Below are 19,505 nucleotides of genomic sequence, written 5' to 3' on the forward strand. Positions count from 1 at the left end.
TTTCACTGTCAAACCGAGTTGGAGCTTGTACCTACCCATATATATGTATGGAATGGAGTTTGCACCTGAAAAGAAACTTTGTGTTCCCAACAAGCTAGGTGAAGGACTGCTTTCACACACACTTATCTCTCGGAACTGAGCAAGTGGAGAGACGTTCGTTCATCTAGCCCCAAGGGAACGTGTTGCAGGAGACACTTTTTCTCTGCTTTCTCAGTCTGTTTCCTAGTGCCGGTTTGAAGTTCCTGCTGTTTTCACTGTCAAACCGAGTTGGAGCTAGTACCTAACCCCCATATATATGTATGGAATGGAGTTTGCAACTGAAAAGAAACTTTGTGTTCCCAACAAGCTAGGTGAAGGTCCGCTTTCACAGACACTTAACTCTCAGAACTGAGCAAGTGGAGAGACGTTCGTTCATCTAGCACCAAGGGAACGGGTTGCAGGAGACACTTTTTCTGTGCTTTCTCAGTCTGTTTCCTAGTGCCGGTTTGAAGTTCCTGCAGTTTTCACTGTAAAACCGAGTTGGAGCTAGAACCTCCCCATATATATGTATGGAATGGAGTTTGCAACTGAAAAGAAACTTTGTGTTCCCAACAAGCTAGGTGAAGGACGGCTTTCACACACACATATCTCTCAGAACTGAGCAAGTGGAGAGACGTTCGTTCATCTAGCCCCAAGGGAACGTGTTGCAGGAGACACTTTTTCTCTGCTTTCTCAGTCTGTTTCCTAGTGCCGGTCTGAAGTTCCTGCAGTTTTCACTGTCAAACCGAGTTGGAGCTAGTACCTCCCCATATATATGTATGGAATGGAGTTTGCACCTGAAAAGAAACTTTGTGTTCTCAACAAGCTAGGTGAAGGACGGCTTTCACACACACTTATCTCTCGGAACTGAGCAAGTGGAGAGACGTTCGTTCATCTAGCACCAATGGAACGGGTAGCAGGAGACACTTTTTCTCTGCTTTCTCAGTCTGTTTCCTAGTGCCGGTTTGAAGTTACTGCAGTTTTCACTGTAAAACCGAGTTGGAGCTAGTAACTCCCCATATATATTTATGGAAATGTGTTTGCACCTGAAAAGAAACTTTGTGTTCCCAAAAAGCTAGGTGAAGGACGGCTTTCACACACACATATCTCTCAGAACTGAGCAAGTGGAGAGACGTTCGTTCATCTAGCACCAAGGGAATGGGTTGCAGGAAACACTTTTCTCTGCTTTCTCAGTCTGTTTCCTAGTGCCGGTTTGAAGTTCCTGCAGTTTTCACTGTAAAACCGCCTTGGAGCTAGTACCTCCCCATATATATGTATGGAATGGAGTTTGCAACTGAAAAGAAACTTTGTGTTCCCAACAAGCTAGGTGAAGGACGGCTTTCACACACACTTATCTCTCGGAACTGAGCAAGTGGAGAGACGTTCGTTCATCTAGGAACAAGGGAACGGGTTGCAGGAGACACTTTTTCTCTGCTTTCTCAGTCTGTTTCCTAGTGCCGGTTTGAAGTTCCTGCAGTTTTCACTGTAAAACCGAGTTGGAGCTAGTACCTCCCCATATATATGAATGGAATGGAGTTTGCAACTGAAAAGAAACTTTGTGTTCCCAACAAGCTAGGTGAATGACGGCTTTCACACACACTTATCTCTCGGAACTGAGCAATTGGAGAGACGTTCGTTCATCTAGCACCAAGGGAACGTGTTGCAGGAGACACTTTTTCTCTGCTTTCTCAGTCTGTTTCCTAGTGACGGTCTGATGTTCCTGCAGTTTTCACTTTAAAACCGAGTTGGAGCTAGTACCTCCCCATATATATGTTTGGAATGGAGTTTGCATCTGAAAAGAAACTTTGTGTTCCCAACAAGCTAGGTGAAGGACGGCTTTCACACACACTTATCTCTCAGAACTGAGCAAGTGGAGAGACGTTCGTTCATCTAGCACCAAGGGAACGTGTTGCAGGAGACACTTTTTCTCTGCTTTCTCAGTCTGTTTCCTAGTGCCGTTTGAAGTTCCTGCAGTTTTCACTGTCAAAACGAGTTGGAGCTAGTACCTCCCCATATATATGTATGGAATGGAGTTTGCAACTGAAAAGAAACTTTGTGTTCCCAACAAGCTTGTTGAAGGACGGCTTTCACACACACTTATCTCTCAGAACTGAGCAAGTGGAGAGACGTTCGTTCATCTAGCACCAAGGGAACCGGTTGCAGGAGACACTTTTTCTCTGCTTTCTCAGTCTGTTTCCTAGTGCCGGTTTGAAGTTCCTGCAGTTTTCACTGTAAAACCGAGTTGGAGCTTTACCTCCCCATATATATGTATGGAATGGAGTTTGCACCTGAAAAGAAACTTTGTGTTCCCAACAAGCTAGGTGAAGGACGGCTTTCACACACACTTATCTCTCGGAACTGAGCAAGTGGAGAGACGTTCGTTCATCTAGGACCAAGGGAACGGGTTGCAGGAGACACTTTTTCTCTGTTTTCTCAGTCTGTTTCCTAGTGCCGGTTTGAAGTTCCTGCAGTTTTCACTGTAAAACCGAGTTGGAGCTAGTACCTCCCCATATATATGTATGGAATGGAGTTGGCAACTGAAAAGAAACTTTGTGTTCCCAACAAGCTAGGTGAATGACGGCTTTCACACACACTTATCTCTCGGAACTGAGCAATTGGAGAGACGTTCGTTCATCTAGCACCAAGGGAACGTGTTGCAGGAGACACTTTTTCTCTGCTTTCTCAGTCTGTTTCCTAGTGACGGTCTGATGTTCCTGCAGTTTTCACTTTAAAACCGAGTTGGAGCTAGTACCTCCCCATATATATGTTTGGAATGGAGTTTGCATCTGAAAAGAAACTTTGTGTTCCCAACAAGCTAGGTGAAGGACGGCTTTCACACACACTTATCTCTCAGAACTGAGCAAGTGGAGAGACGTTCGTTCATCTAGCACCAAGGGAACGTGTTGCAGGAGACACTTTTTCTCTGCTTTCTCAGTCTGTTTCCTAGTGCCGTTTGAAGTTCCTGCAGTTTTCACTGTCAAAACGAGTTGGAGCTAGTACCTTCCCATATATATGTATGGAATGGAGTTTGCAACTGAAAAGAAACTTTGTGTTCCCAACAAGCTTGTTGAAGGACGGCTTTCACACACACTTATCTCTCAGAACTGAGCAAGTGGAGAGACGTTCGTTCATCTAGCACCAAGGGAACCGGTTGCAGGAAACACTTTTCTCTGCTTTCTCAGTCTGTTTCCTAGTGCCGGTTTGAAGTTCCTGCAGTTTTCACTGTAAAACCGAGTTGGAGCTTTACCTCCCCATATATATGTATGGAATGGAGTTTGCACCTGAAAAGAAACTTTGTGTTCCCAACAAGCTAGGTGAAGGACGGCTTTCACACACACTTATCTCTCGGAACTGAGCAAGTGGAGAGACGTTCGTTCATCTAGGACCAAGGGAACGGGTTGCAGGAGACACTTTTTCTCTGTTTTCTCAGTCTGTTTCCTAGTGCCGGTTTGAAGTTCCTGCAGTTTTCACTGTAAAACCGAGTTGGAGCTAGTACCTCCCCATATATATGTATGGAATGGAGTTGGCAACTGAAAAGAAACTTTGTGTTCCCAACAAGCTAGGTGAATGACGGCTTTCACACACACTTATATCTCGGAACTGAGCAATTGGAGAGACGTTCGTTCATCTAGCACCAAGGGAACGTGTTGCAGGAGACACCTTTTCTCTGCTTTCTCAGTCTGTTTCCTAGTGACGGTCTGATGTTCCTGCAGTTTTCACTTTAAAACCGAGTTGGAGCTAGTACCTCCCCATATATATGTTTGGAATGGAGTTTGCATCTGAATAGAAACTTTGTGTTCCCAACAAGCTAGGTGAAGGACGGCTTTCACACACACTTATCTCTCAGAACTGAGCAAGTGGAGAGACGTTCGTTCATCTAGCACCAAGGGAACGTGTTGCAGGAGACACTTTTTCTCTGCTTTCTCAGTCTGTTTCCTAGTGCCGTTTGAAGTTCCTGCAGTTTTCACTGTCAAAACGAGTTGGAGCTAGTACCTCCCCATATATATGTATGGAATGGAGTTTGCACCTGAAAAGAAACTTTGTGTTCCCAACAAGCTAGGTGAAGGACGGCTTTCACACACACTTATCTCTCGGAACTGAGAAAGTGGAGAGACGTTCGTTCATCTAGGACCAAGGGAACGGTTTGCAGGAGACACTTTTTCTCTGCTTTCTCAGTCTGTTTCCTAGTGCCGGTTTGAATTTCCTGCAGTTTTGACTGTAAAACCGAGTTGGAGCTAGTACCTCCCCATATATATGTTTGGAATGGAGTTTGCACCTGAAAAGAAACTTTGTGTTCCCAACAAGCTAGGTGAAGGACGGCTTTCACACACACTTTTCTTTCAGAACTGAGCAAGTGGAGAGACGTTCGTTCATCTACCACCAAGGGAACGGGTTGCAGGAGACACTTTTTCTCTGCTTTCTCAGTCTGTTTCCTAGTGCCGGTTTGAAGATCCTGCAGTTTTCACTGTAAAACCGAGTTGGAGCTTGTACCTACCCATATATATGTATGGAATGGAGTTTGCACCTGAAAAGAAACTTTGTGTTACCAACAACCTAGGTGAAGTACGGCTTTCACACACACTTATCTCTCGGAACTGAGCAAGTGGAGAGACGTTCGTTCATCTAGCACCAAGGGAACGTGTTGCAGGAGACACTTTTTCTCTGCTTTCTCAGTCTGTTTCCTAGTGCCGGTTTGAAGTTCCTGCAGTTTTCACTGTCAAACCGAGTTGGAGCTAGTACCTCCCCATATATATGTATGGAATGGAGTTTGCAACTGAAAAGAAACTTTGTGTTCCCAACAAGCTAGGTGAATGACGGCTTTCACACACACTTATCTCTCGGAACTGAGCAATGGGAGAGACGTTCGTTCATCTAGCACCAAGGGAACGTGTTGCAGGAGACACTTTTTCTCTGCTTTCTCAGTCTGTTTCCTAGTGACGGTCTGATGTTCCTGCAGTTTTCACTTTAAAACCGAGTTGGAGCTAGTACCTCCCCATATATATGTTTGGAATGGAGTTTGCATCTGAAAAGAAACTTTGTGTTCCCAACAAGAAAGGTGAAGGACGGCTTTCACACACACTTATCTCTCAGAACTGAGCAAGTGGAGAGACGTTCGTTCATCTAGCACCAAGGGAACGTGTTGCAGGAGACACTTTTTCTCTGCTTTCTCAGTCTGTTTCCTAGTGCCGTTTGAAGTTCCTGCAGTTTTCACTGTCAAAACGAGTTGGAGCTATTACCTCCCCATATATATGTATGGAATGGAGTTTGCAACTGAAAAGAAACTTTGTGTTCCCAACAAGCTTGTTGAAGGACGGCTTTCACACACACTTATCTCTCAGAACTGAGCAAGTGGAGAGACGTTCGTTCATCTAGCACCAAGGGAACGGGTTGCAGGAGACACTTTTTCTGTGCTTTCTCAGTCTGTTTCCTAGTGCCGGTTTGAAGTTCCTGCAGTTTTCACTGTCAAACCGAGTTGGAGCTAGAACCTCCCCATATATATGTATGGAATGGAGTTTGCAACTGAAAAGAAACTTTGTGTTCCCAACAAGCTAGGTGAAGGACGGCTTTCACACACACTTATCTCTCAGAACTGAGCAAGTGGAGAGACGTTCGTTCATCTAGCCCCAAGGGAACGGGTTGCAGGAGACACTTTTCTTCTGCTTTCTCAGTCTGTTTCCTAGTGCCGGTTTGAAGTTCCTGCAGTTTTCACTGTAAAACCGAGTTGGAGCTAGTACCTCCCCATATATATGTATGGAATGGAGTTTGCAACTGAAAAGAAACTTTGTGTTCCCAACAAGCTAGGTGAAGGTCCGCTTTCACAGACACTTAACTCTCAGAACTGAGCAAGTGGAGAGACGTTCGTTCATCTAGCACCAAGGGAACGGGTTGCAGGAGACACTTTTTCTGTGCTTTCTCAGTCTGTTTCCTAGTGCCGGTTTGAAGTTCCTGCAGTTTTCACTGTCAAACCGAGTTGGAGCTAGAACCTCCCCATATATATGTATGGAATGGAGTTTGCAACTGAAAAGAAACTTTGTGTTCCCAACAAGCTAGGTGAAGGACGGCTTTCACACACACTTATCTCTCAGAACTGAGCAAGTGGAGAGACGTTCGTTCATCTAGCCCCAAGGGAACGGGTTGCAGGAGACACTTTTCTTCTGCTTTCTCAGTCTGTTTCCTAGTGCCGGTTTGAAGTTCCTGCAGTTTTCACTGTAAAACCGAGTTGGAGCTAGTACCTCCCCATATATATGTATGGAATGGAGTTTGCAACTGAAAAGAAACTTTGTGTTCCCAACAAGCTAGGTGAAGGTCCGCTTTCACAGACACTTAACTCTCAGAACTGAGCAAGTGGAGAGACGTTCGTTCATCTAGCACCAAGGGAACGGGTTGCAGGAGACACTTTTTCTGTGCTTTCTCAGTCTGTTTCCTAGTGCCGGTTTGAAGTTCCTGCTGTTTTCACTGTCAAACCGAGTTGGAGCTAGAACCTCCCCATATATATGTATGGAATGGAGTTTGCATCTGAAAAGAAACTTTGTGTTCCCAACAAGCTAGGTGAAGGACGGCTTTCACACACACTTATCTCTCAGAACTGAGCAAGTGGAGAGACGTTCGTTCATCTAGCCCCAAGGGAACGTGTTGCAGGAGACACTTTTTCTCTGCTTTCTCAGTCTGTTTCCTAGTGCCGGTCTGAAGTTCCTGCAGTTTTCACTGTCAAACCGAGTTGGAGCTAGTACCTCCCCATATATATGTATGGAATGGAGTTTGCACCTGAAAAGAAACTTTGTGTTCTCAACAAGCTAGGTGAAGGACGGCTTTCACACACACTTAACTCTCGGAACTGAGCAAGTGGAGAGACGTTCGTTCATCTAGCACCAATGGAACGGGTAGCAGGAGACACTTTTTCTCTGCTTTCTCAGTCTGTTTCCTAGTGCCGGTTTGAAGTTCCTGCAGTTTTCACTGTAAAACCGAGTTGGAGCTAGTAACTCCCCATATATATTTATGGAAATGTGTTTGCACCTGAAAAGAAACTTTGTGTTCCCAAAAAGCTAGGTGAAGGACGGCTTTCACACACACATATCTCTCAGAACTGAGCAAGTGGAGAGACGTTCGTTCATCTAGCACCAAGGGAACGTGTTGCAGGAGACACTTTTTCTCTGCTTTCTCAGTCTGTTTCCTAGTGACGGTCTGATGTTCCTGCAGTTTTCACTTTAAAACCGAGTTGGAGCTAGTACCTCCCCATATATATGTTTGGAATGGAGTTTGCATCTGAATAGAAACTTTGTGTTCCCAACAAGCTAGGTGAAGGACGGCTTTCACACACACTTATCTCTCAGAACTGAGCAAGTGGAGAGACCTTCGTTCATCTAGCACCAAGGGAACGTGTTGCAGGAGACACTTTTTCTCTGCTTTCTCAGTCTGTTTCCTAGTGCCGTTTGAAGTTCCTGCAGTTTTCACTGTCAAAACGAGTTGGAGCTAGTACCTCCCCATATATATGTATGGAATGGAGTTTGCACCTGAAAAGAAACTTTGTGTTCCCAACAAGCTAGGTGAAGGACGGCTTTCACACACACTTATCTCTCGGAACTGAGCAAGTGGAGAGACGTTCGTTCATCTAGGACCAAGGGAACGGTTTGCAGGAGACACTTTTTCTCTGCTTTCTCAGTCTGTTTCCTAGTGCCGGTTTGAAGTTCCTGCAGTTTTGACTGTAAAACCGAGTTGGAGCTAGTACCTCCCCATATATATGTTTGGAATGGAGTTTGCACCTGAAAAGAAACTTTGTGTTCCCAACAAGCTAGGTGAAGGACGGCTTTCACACACACTTTTCTTTCAGAACTGAGCAAGTGGAGAGACTTTCGTTCATCTACCACCAAGGGAACGGGTTGCAGGAGACACTTTTTCTCTGTTTTCTCAGTCTGTTTCCTAGTGCCGGTTTGAAGTTCCTGCAGTTTTCACTGTAAAACCGAGTTGGAGCTAGTACCTCCCCATATATATGTATGGAATGGAGTTGGCAACTGAAAAGAAACTTTGTGTTCCCAACAAGCTAGGTGAATGACGGCTTTCACACACACTTATCTCTCGGAACTGAGCAATTGGAGAGACGTTCGTTCATCTAGCACCAAGGGAACGTGTTGCAGGAGACACTTTTTCTCTGCTTTCTCAGTCTGTTTCCTAGTGACGGTCTGATGTTCCTGCAGTTTTCACTTTAAAACCGAGTTGGAGCTAGTACCTCCCCATATATATGTTTGGAATGGAGTTTGCATCTGAAAAGAAACTTTGTGTTCCCAACAAGCTAGGTGAAGGACGGCTTTCACACACACTTATCTCTCAGAACTGAGCAAGTGGAGAGACGTTCGTTCATCTAGCACCAAGGGAACGTGTTGCAGGAGACACTTTTTCTCTGCTTTCTCAGTCTGTTTCCTAGTGCCGTTTGAAGTTCCTGCAGTTTTCACTGTCAAAACGAGTTGGAGCTAGTACCTTCCCATATATATGTATGGAATGGAGTTTGCAACTGAAAAGAAACTTTGTGTTCCCAACAAGCTTGTTGAAGGACGGCTTTCACACACACTTATCTCTCAGAACTGAGCAAGTGGAGAGACGTTCGTTCATCTAGCACCAAGGGAACCGGTTGCAGGAAACACTTTTCTCTGCTTTCTCAGTCTGTTTCCTAGTGCCGGTTTGAAGTTCCTGCAGTTTTCACTGTAAAACCGAGTTGGAGCTTTACCTCCCCATATATATGTATGGAATGGAGTTTGCAACTGAAAAGAAACTTTGTGTTCCCAACAAGCTAGGTGAAGGACGGCTTTCACACACACTTATCTCTCGGAACTGAGCAAGTGGAGAGACGTTCGTTCATCTAGGACCAAGGGAACGGGTTGCAGGAGACACTTTTTCTCTGTTTTCTCAGTCTGTTTCCTAGTGCCGGTTTGAAGTTCCTGCAGTTTTCACTGTAAAACCGAGTTGGAGCTAGTACCTCCCCATATATATGTATGGAATGGAGTTGGCAACTGAAAAGAAACTTTGTGTTCCCAACAAGCTAGGTGAATGACGGCTTTCACACACACTTATATCTCGGAACTGAGCAATTGGAGAGACGTTCGTTCATCTAGCACCAAGGGAACGTGTTGCAGGAGACACATTTTCTCTGCTTTCTCAGTCTGTTTCCTAGTGACGGTCTGATGTTCCTGCAGTTTTCACTTTAAAACCGAGTTGGAGCTAGTACCTCCCCATATATATGTTTGGAATGGAGTTTGCATCTGAATAGAAACTTTGTGTTCCCAACAAGCTAGGTGAAGGACGGCTTTCACACACACTTATCTCTCAGAACTGAGCAAGTGGAGAGACGTTCGTTCATCTAGCACCAAGGGAACGTGTTGCAGGAGACACTTTTTCTCTGCTTTCTCAGTCTGTTTCCTAGTGCCGTTTGAAGTTCCTGCAGTTTTCACTGTCAAAACGAGTTGGAGCTAGTACCTCCCCATATATATGTATGGAATGGAGTTTGCACCTGAACAGAAACTTTGTGTTCCCAACAAGCTAGGTGAAGGACGGCTTTCACACACACTTATCTCTCGGAACTGAGCAAGTGGAGAGACGTTCGTTCATCTAGGACCAAGGGAACGGTTTGCAGGAGACACTTTTTCTCTGCTTTCTCAGTCTGTTTCCTAGTGCCGGTTTGAAGTTCCTGCAGTTTTGACTGTAAAACCGAGTTGGAGCTAGTACCTCCCCATATATATGTTTGGAATGGAGTTTGCACCTGAAAAGAAACTTTGTGTTCCCAACAAGCTAGGTGAAGGACGGCTTTCACACACACTTTTCTTTCAGAACTGAGCAAGTGGAGAGACGTTCGTTCATCTACCACCAAGGGAACGGGTTGCAGGAGACACTTTTTCTCTGCTTTCTCAGTCTGTTTCCTAGTGCCGGTTTGAAGATCCTGCAGTTTTCACTGTAAAACCGAGTTGGAGCTTGTACCTACCCATATATATGTATGGAATGGAGTTTGCACCTGAAAAGAAACTTTGTGTTACCAACAACCTAGGTGAAGTACGGCTTTCACACACACTTATCTCTCGGAACTGAGCAAGTGGAGAGACGTTCGTTCATCTAGCACCAAGGGAACGTGTTGCAGGAGACACTTTTTCTCTGCTTTCTCAGTCTGTTTCCTAGTGCCGGTTTGAAGTTCCTGCAGTTTTCACTGTCAAACCGAGTTGGAGCTAGTACCTCCCCATATATATGTATGGAATGGAGTTTGCAACTGAAAAGAAACTTTGTGTTCCCAACAAGCTAGGTGAATGACGGCTTTCACACACACTTATCTCTCGGAACTGAGCAATTGGAGAGACGTTCGTTCATCTAGCACCAAGGGAACGTGTTGCAGGAGACACTTTTTCTCTGCTTTCTCAGTCTGTTTCCTAGTGACGGTCTGATGTTCCTGCAGTTTTCACTTTAAAACCGAGTTGGAGCTAGTACCTCCCCATATATATGTTTGGAATGGAGTTTGCATCTGAAAAGAAACTTTGTGTTCCCAACAAGAAAGGTGAAGGACGGCTTTCACACACACTTATCTCTCAGAACTGAGCAAGTGGAGAGACGTTCGTTCTTCTAGCACCAAGGGAACGTGTTGCAGGAGACACTTTTTCTCTGCTTTCTCAGTCTGTTTCCTAGTGCCGTTTGAAGTTCCTGCAGTTTTCACTGTCAAAACGAGTTGGAGCTATTACCTCCCCATATATATGTATGGAATGGAGTTTGCAACTGAAAAGAAACTTTGTGTTCCCAACAAGCTTGTTGAAGGACGGCTTTCACACACACTTATCTCTCAGAACTGAGCAAGTGGAGAGACGTTCGTTCATCTAGCACCAAGGGAACGGGTTGCAGGAGACACTTTTTCTGTGCTTTCTCAGTCTGTTTCCTAGTGCCGGTTTGAAGTTCCTGCAGTTTTCACTGTCAAACCGAGTTGGAGCTAGAACCTCCCCATATATATGTATGGAATGGAGTTTGCAACTGAAAAGAAACTTTGTGTTCCCAACAAGCTAGGTGAAGGACGGCTTTCACACACACTTATCTCTCAGAACTGAGCAAGTGGAGAGACGTTCGTTCATCTAGCCCCAAGGGAACGGGTTGCAGGAGACACTTTTCTTCTGCTTTCTCAGTCTGTTTCCTAGTGCCGGTTTGAAGTTCCTGCAGTTTTCACTGTAAAACCGAGTTGGAGCTAGTACCTCCCCATATATATGTATGGAATGGAGTTTGCAACTGAAAAGAAACTTTGTGTTCCCAACAAGCTAGGTGAAGGTCCGCTTTCACAGACACTTAACTCTCAGAACTGAGCAAGTGGAGAGACGTTCGTTCATCTAGCACCAAGGGAACGGGTTGCAGGAGACACTTTTTCTGTGCTTTCTCAGTCTGTTTCCTAGTGCCGGTTTGAAGTTCCTGCAGTTTTCACTGTCAAACCGAGTTGGAGCTAGAACCTCCCCATATATATGTATGGAATGGAGTTTGCAACTGAAAAGAAACTTTGTGTTCCCAACAAGCTAGGTGAAGGACGGCTTTCACACACACTTATCTCTCAGAACTGAGCAAGTGGAGAGACGTTCGTTCATCTAGCCCCAAGGGAACGGGTTGCAGGAGACACTTTTCTTCTGCTTTCTCAGTCTGTTTCCTAGTGCCGGTTTGAAGTTCCTGCAGTTTTCACTGTAAAACCGAGTTGGAGCTAGTACCTCCCCATATATATGTATGGAATGGAGTTTGCAACTGAAAAGAAACTTTGTGTTCCCAACAAGCTAGGTGAAGGTCCGCTTTCACAGACACTTAACTCTCAGAACTGAGCAAGTGGAGAGACGTTCGTTCATCTAGCACCAAGGGAACGGGTTGCAGGAGACACTTTTTCTGTGCTTTCTCAGTCTGTTTCCTAGTGCCGGTTTGAAGTTCCTGCTGTTTTCACTGTCAAACCGAGTTGGAGCTAGAACCTCCCCATATATATGTATGGAATGGAGTTTGCATCTGAAAAGAAACTTTGTGTTCCCAACAAGCTAGGTGAAGGACGGCTTTCACACACACTTATCTCTCAGAACTGAGCAAGTGGAGAGACGTTCGTTCATCTAGCCCCAAGGGAACGTGTTGCAGGAGACACTTTTTCTCTGCTTTCTCAGTCTGTTTCCTAGTGCCGGTCTGAAGTTCCTGCAGTTTTCACTGTCAAACCGAGTTGGAGCTAGTACCTCCCCATATATATGTATGGAATGGAGTTTGCACCTGAAAAGAAACTTTGTGTTCTCAACAAGCTAGGTGAAGGACGGCTTTCACACACACTTAACTCTCGGAACTGAGCAAGTGGAGAGACGTTCGTTCATCTAGCACCAATGGAACGGGTAGCAGGAGACACTTTTTCTCTGCTTTCTCAGTCTGTTTCCTAGTGCCGGTTTGAAGTTCCTGCAGTTTTCACTGTAAAACCGAGTTGGAGCTAGTAACTCCCCATATATATTTATGGAAATGTGTTTGCACCTGAAAAGAAACTTTGTGTTCCCAAAAAGCTAGGTGAAGGACGGCTTTCACACACACATATCTCTCAGAACTGAGCAAGTGGAGAGACGTTCGTTCATCTAGCACCAAGGGAACGTGTTGCAGGAGACACTTTTTCTCTGCTTTCTCAGTCTGTTTCCTAGTGACGGTCTGATGTTCCTGCAGTTTTCACTTTAAAACCGAGTTGGAGCTAGTACCTCCCCATATATATGTTTGGAATGGAGTTTGCATCTGAATAGAAACTTTGTGTTCCCAACAAGCTAGGTGAAGGACGGCTTTCACACACACTTATCTCTCAGAACTGAGCAAGTGGAGAGACCTTCGTTCATCTAGCACCAAGGGAACGTGTTGCAGGAGACACTTTTTCTCTGCTTTCTCAGTCTGTTTCCTAGTGCCGTTTGAAGTTCCTGCAGTTTTCACTGTCAAAACGAGTTGGAGCTAGTACCTCCCCATATATATGTATGGAATGGAGTTTGCACCTGAAAAGAAACTTTGTGTTCCCAACAAGCTAGGTGAAGGACGGCTTTCACACACACTTATCTCTCGGAACTGAGCAAGTGGAGAGACGTTCGTTCATCTAGGACCAAGGGAACGGTTTGCAGGAGACACTTTTTCTCTGCTTTCTCAGTCTGTTTCCTAGTGCCGGTTTGAAGTTCCTGCAGTTTTGACTGTAAAACCGAGTTGGAGCTAGTACCTCCCCATATATATGTTTGGAATGGAGTTTGCACCTGAAAAGAAACTTTGTGTTCCCAACAAGCTAGGTGAAGGACGGCTTTCACACACACTTTTCTTTCAGAACTGAGCAAGTGGAGAGACTTTCGTTCATCTACCACCAAGGGAACGGGTTGCAGGAGACACTTTTTCTCTGCTTTCTCAGTCTGTTTCCTAGTGCCGGTTTGAAGATCCTGCAGTTTTCACTGTAAAACCGAGTTGGAGCTTGTACCTACCCATATATATGTATGGAATGGAGTTTGCACCTGAAAAGAAACTTTGTGTTACCAACAAGCTAGGTGAAGTACGGCTTTCACACACACTTATCTCTCGGAACTGAGCAAGTGGAGAGACGTTCGTTCATCTAGCACCAAGGGAACGTGTTGCAGGAGACACTTTTTCTCTGCTTTCTCAGTCTGTTTCCTAGTGCCGGTTTGAAGTTCCTGCAGTTTTCACTGTCAAACCGAGTTGGAGCTAGTACCTCCCCATATATATGTATGGAATGGAGTTTGCAACTGAAAAGAAACTTTGTGTTCCCAACAAGCTAGGTGAATGACGGCTTTCACACACACTTATCTCTCGGAACTGAGCAATTGGAGAGACGTTCGTTCATCTAGCACCAAGGGAACGTGTTGCAGGAGACACTTTTTCTCTGCTTTCTCAGTCTGTTTCCTAGTGACGGTCTGATGTTCCTGCAGTTTTCACTTTAAAACCGAGTTGGAGCTAGTACCTCCCCATATATATGTTTGGAATGGAGTTTGCATCTGAAAAGAAACTTTGTGTTCCCAACAAGCAAGGTGAAGGACGGCTTTCACACACACTTATCTCTCAGAACTGAGCAAGTGGAGAGACGTTCGTTCATCTAGCACCAAGGGAACGTGTTGCAGGAGACACTTTTTCTCTGCTTTCTCAGTCTGTTTCCTAGTGCCGTTTGAAGTTCCTGCAGTTTTCACTGTCAAAACGAGTTGGAGCTAGTACCTCCCCATATATATGTATGGAATGGAGTTTGCAACTGAAAAGAAACTTTGTGTTCCCAACAAGCTTGTTGAAGGACGGCTTTCACACACACTTATCTCTCAGAACTGAGCAAGTGGAGAGACGTTCGTTCATCTAGCACCAAGGGAACGGGTTGCAGGAGACACTTTTTCTGTGCTTTCTCAGTCTGTTTCCTAGTGCCGGTTTGAAGTTCCTGCAGTTTTCACTGTCAAACCGAGTTGGAGCTAGAACCTCCCCATATATATGTATGGAATGGAGTTTGCAACTGAAAAGAAACTTTGTGTTCCCAACAAGCTAGGTGAAGGACGGCTTTCACACACAATTATCTCTCAGAACTGAGCAAGTGGAGAGACGTTCGTTCATCTAGCCCCAAGGGAACGGGTTGCAGGAGACACTTTTTCTCTGCTTTCTCAGTCTGTTTCCTAGTGCCGGTCTGAAGTTCCTGCAGTTTTCACTGTCAAACCGAGTTGGAGCTAGTACCTCCCCATATATATGTATGGAATGGAGTTTGCACCTGAAAAGAAACTTTGTGTTCTCAACAAGCTAGGTGAAGGACGGCTTTCACACACACTTAACTCTCGGAACTGAGCAAGTGGAGAGACGTTCGTTCATCTAGCACCAATGGAACGGGTAGCAGGAGACACTTTTTCTCTGCTTTCTCAGTCTGTTTCCTAGTGCCGGTTTGAAGTTCCTGCAGTTTTCACTGTAAAACCGAGTTGGAGCTAGTAACTCCCCATATATATTTATGGAAATGTGTTTGCACCTGAAAAGAAACTTTGTGTTCCCAAAAAGCTAGGTGAAGGACGGCTTTCACACACACATATCTCTCAGAACTGAGCAAGTGGAGAGACGTTCGTTCATCTAGCACCAAGGGAATGGGTTGCAGGAGACACTTTTTCTCTGCTTTCTCAGTCTGTTTCCTAGTGCCGGTTTGAAGTTCCTGCAGTTTTCACTGTAAAACCGAGTTGGAGCTAGTACCTCCCCATATATATGAATGGAATGGAGTTTGCAACTGAAAAGAAACTTTGTGTTCCCAACAAGCTAGGTGAATGACGGCTTTCACACACACTTATCTCTCGGAACTGAGCAATTGGAGAGACGTTCGTTCATCTAGCACCAAGGGTACGTGTTGCAGGAGACACTTTTTCTCTGCTTTCTCAGTCTGTTTCCTAGTGACGGTCTGATGTTCCTGCAGTTTTCACTTTAAAACCGAGTTGGAGCTAGTACCTCCCCATATATATGTTTGGAATGGAGTTTGCATCTGAAAAGAAACTTTGTGTTCCCAACAAGCTAGGTGAAGGACGGCTTTCACACACACTTATCTCTCAGAACTGAGCAAGTGGAGAGACGTTCGTTCATCTAGCACCAAGGGAACGTGTTGCAGGAGACACTTTTTCTCTGCTTTCTCAGTCTGTTTCCTAGTGCCGTTTGAAGTTCCTGCAGTTTTCACTGTCAAAACGAGTTGGAGCTAGTACCTCCCCATATATATGTATGGAATGGAGTTTGCAACTGAAAAGAAACTTTGTGTTCCCAACAAGCTTGTTGAAGGACGGCTTTCACACACACTTATCTCTCAGAACTGAGCAAGTGGAGAGACGTTCGTTCATCTAGCACCAAGGGAACCGGTTGCAGGAAACACTTTTCTCTGCTTTCTCAGTCTGTTTCCTAGTGCCGGTTTGAAGTTCCTGCAGTTTTCACTGTCAAAACGAGTTGGAGCTATTACCTCCCCATATATATGTATGGAATGGAGTTTGCACCTGAAAAGAAACTTTGTGTTCCCAACAAGCTAGGTGAAGGACGGCTTTCACACACACTTATCTCTCGGAACTGAGCAAGTGGAGAGACGTTCGTTCATCTAGGACCAAGGGAACGGTTTGCAGGAGACACTTTTTCTCTGCTTTCTCAGTCTGTTTCCTAGTGCCGGTTTGAAGTTCCTGCAGTTTTGACTGTAAAACCGGGTTGGAGCTAGTACCTCCCCATATATATGTTTGGAATGGAGTTTGCACCTGAAAAGAAACTTTGTGTTCCCAACAAGCTAGGTGAAGGACGGCTTTCACACACACTTTTCTTTCAGAACTGAGCAAGTGGAGAGACGTTCGTTCATCTAGCACCAAGGGAACGTGTTGCAGGAGACACTTTTTCTCTGCTTTCTCAGTCTGTTTCCTAGTGCCGGTTTGAAGTTCCTGCAGTTTTCACTGTCAAACCGAGTTGGAGCTAGTACCTACCCATATATATGTATGGAATGGAGTTTGCAACTGAAAAGAAACTTTGTGTTCCCAACAAGCTAGGTGAAGGTCCGCTTTCACAGACACTTAACTCTCAGAACTGAGCAAGTGGAGAGACGTTCGTTCATCTAGGACCAAGGGAACGGGTTGCAGGAGACACTTTTTCTCTGCTTTCTCAGTCTGTTTCCTAGTGCCGGTTTGAAGTTCCTGCAGTTTTCACTGTAAAACCGAGTTGGAGCTAGTACCTCCCCATATATATGTATGGAATGGAGTTTGCAACTGAAAAGAAACTTTGTGTTCCCAACAAGCTAGGTGAATGACGGCTTTCACACACACTTATCTCTCGGAACTGAGCAATTGGAGAGACGTTCGTTCATCTAGCACCAAGGGAACGTGTTGCAGGAGACACTTTTTCTCTGCTTTCTCAGTCTGTTTCCTAGTGCCGGTCTGATGTTCCTGCAGTTTTCACTTTAAAAACGAGTTGGAGCTAGTACCTCCCCATATATATGTTTGGAATGGAGTTTGCATCTGAAAAGAAACTTTGTGTTCCCAACAAGCAAGGTGAAGGACGGCTTTCACACACACTTATCTCTCAGAACTGAGCAAGTGGAGAGACGTTCGTTCATCTAGCACCAAGGGAACGTGTTGCAGGAGACACTTTTTCTCTGCTTTCTCAGTCTGTTTCCTAGTGCCGTTTGAAGTTCCTGCAGTTTTCACTGTCAAAACGAGTTGGAGCTAGTACCTCCCCATATATATGTATGGAATGGAGTTTGCAACTGAAAAGAAACTTTGTGTTCCCAACAAGCTTGTTGAAGGACGGCTTTCACACACACTTATCTCTCAGAACTGAGCAAGTGGAGAGACGTTCGTTCATCTAGCACCAAGGGAACGGGTTGCAGGAGACACTATTTCTGTGCTTTCTCAGTCTGTTTCCTAGTGCCGGTTTGAAGTTCCTGCAGTTTTCACTGTCAAACCGAGTTGGAGCTAGAACCTCCCCATATATATGTATGAAATGGAGTTTGCAACTGAAAAGAAACTTTGTGTTCCCAACAAGCTAAGTGAAGGACGGCTTTCACACACACTTATCTCTCAGAACTGAGCAAGTGGAGAGACGTTCGTTCATCTAGCCCCAAGGGAACGTGTTGCAGGAGACACTTTTTCTCTGCTTTCTCAGTCTGTTTCCTAGTGCCGGTCTGAAGTTCCTGCAGTTTTCACTGTCAAACCGAGTTGGAGCTAGTACCTCCCCATATATATGTATGGAATGGAGTTTGCACCTGAAAAGAAACTTTGTGTTCTCAACAAGCTAGGTGAAGGACGGCTTTCACACACACTTATCTCTCGGAACTGAGCAAGTGGAGAGACGTTCGTTCATCTAGCACCAATGGAACGGGTAGCAGGAGACACTTTTTCTCTGCTTTCTCAGTCTGTTTCCTAGTGCCGGTTTGAAGTTCCTGCAGTTTTCACTGTAAAACCGAGTTGGAGCTAGTAACTCCCCATATATATTTATGGAAATGTGTTTGCACCTGAAAAGAAACTTTGTGTTCCCAAAAAGCTAGGTGAAGGACGGCTTTCACACACACATATCTCTCAGAACTGAGCAAGTGGAGAGACGTTCGTTCATCTAGCACCAAGGGAATGGGTTGCAGGAAACACTTTTCTCTGCTTTCTCAGTCTGTTTCCTAGTGCCGGTTTGAAGTTCCTGCAGTTTTCACTGTAAAACCGAGTTGGAGCTATTACCTCCCCATATATATGTATGGAATGGAGTTTGCACCTGAAAAGAAACTTTGTGTTCCCAACAAGCTAGGTGAAGGACGGCTTTCACACACACTTATCTCTCGGAACTGAGCAAGTGAAGAGACGTTCGTTCATCTAGGACCAAGGGAACGGGTTGCAGGAGACACTTTTTCTCTGCTTTCTCAGTCTGTTTCCTAGTGCCAGTTTGAAGTTCCTGCAGTTTTCACTGTAAAACCGAGTTGGAGCTAGTACCTCCCCATATATATGAATGGAATGGAGTTTGCAACTGAAAAGAAACTTTGTGTTCCCAACAAGCTAGGTGAATGACGGCTTTCACACACACTTATCTCTCGGAACTGAGCAATTGGAGAGACGTTCGTTCATCTAGCACCAAGGGAACGTGTTGCAGGAGACACTTTTTCTCTGCTTTCTCAGTCTGTTTCCTAGTGACGGTCTGATGTTCCTGCAGTTTTCACTTTAAAACCGAGTTGGAGCTAGTACCTCCCCATATATATGTTTGGAATGGAGTTTGCATCTGAAAAGAAACTTTGTGTTCCCAACAAGCTAGGTGAAGGACGGCTTTCACACACACTTATCTCTCAGAACTGAGCAAGTGGAGAGACGTTCGTTCATCTAGCACCAAGGGAACGTGTTGCAGGAGACACTTTTTCTCTGCTTTCTCAGTCTGTTTCCTAGTGCCGTTTGAAGTTCCTGCAGTTTTCACTGTCAAAACGAGTTGGAGCTAGTACCTCCCCATATATATGTATGGAATGGAGTTTGCAACTGAAAAGAAACTTTGTGTTCCCAACAAGCTTGTTGAAGGACGGCTTTCACACACACTTATCTCTCAGAACTGAGCAAGTGGAGAGACGTTCGTTCATCTAGCACCAAGGGAACGGGTTGCAGGAGACACTATTTCTGTGCTTTCTCAGTCTGTTTCCTAGTGCCGGTTTGAAGTTCCTGCAGTTTTCACTGTCAAACCGAGTTGGAGCTAGAACCTCCCCATATATATGTATGAAATGGAGTTTGCAACTGAAAAGAAACTTTGTGTTCCCAACAAGCTAAGTGAAGGACGGCTTTCACACACACTTATCTCTCAGAACTGAGCAAGTGGAGAGACGTTCGTTCATCTAGCCCCAAGGGAACGTGTTGCAGGAGACACTTTTTCTCTGCTTTCTCAGTCTGTTTCCTAGTGCCGGTCTGAAGTTCCTGCAGTTTTCACTGTCAAACCGAGTTGGAGCTAGTACCTCCCCATATATATGTATGGAATGGAGTTTGCACCTGAAAAGAAACTTTGTGTTCTCAACAAGCTAGGTG

This window comes from Camelus dromedarius, chromosome 11 (assembly GCF_036321535.1).
Source record: "Camelus dromedarius isolate mCamDro1 chromosome 11, mCamDro1.pat, whole genome shotgun sequence".
Classification (NCBI taxonomy): Eukaryota; Metazoa; Chordata; class Mammalia; order Artiodactyla; family Camelidae; genus Camelus; species Camelus dromedarius.